The sequence below is a fragment of the Nematolebias whitei genome, chromosome 4 (genome assembly GCF_014905685.2).
Source record: "Nematolebias whitei isolate Nwh7 chromosome 4, NemWhi1, whole genome shotgun sequence".
NCBI lineage: Eukaryota > Metazoa > Chordata > Actinopteri > Cyprinodontiformes > Rivulidae > Nematolebias > Nematolebias whitei.
The window spans coordinates 34670819-34671339 of NC_056501.1; positions in this window are offsets into that span (position 1 = coordinate 34670819).

Genomic DNA, 521 nt, shown 5'->3' on the forward strand with positions numbered 1-521 from the left:
GAGGAACCAGAAAAGGGACACGAGGAACCAGAAAAGGGACACGAGGAGACATGGAGAAAAAGGGACAAGAGGAATTCCAAAGAAAGAGACACGAGGAGCCAAAGAGAACGAGGAACCAGAAAGCAAGGAGCAAAAGGACACGAGGAGCAAAAAAGAAAAACAAGACACGAGGAGCCAGAGAAAACAAAACACTAGGAGCTAGAGAAAAACAAAACACTAGGAGCTAGAGAAAACAAGGAGACACGAGGGATCACAAGGAATATGGACGGTCAAGGGACCGTCCCTAAGAGACACTGTTCCGGCGGGCGGCAGGGAGGCTGTCCATCAGACCGGGCCAGGTCAGGGGGGCGGCCGGGAGGCCGTCCAAAACACAGGGCCCAAGGGAGCACTGCTTGCGGCGTGGAAGCCTGGAGAGCTGCAGCGGACGGCGTGGAAGCCTGGAGAGCTGCAGCGGACGGCGTGGAAGCCTGGAGAGCTGCAGCAGACGGCGTGGGAGCCTGGAGGGCTGCAGCAGACGGCGT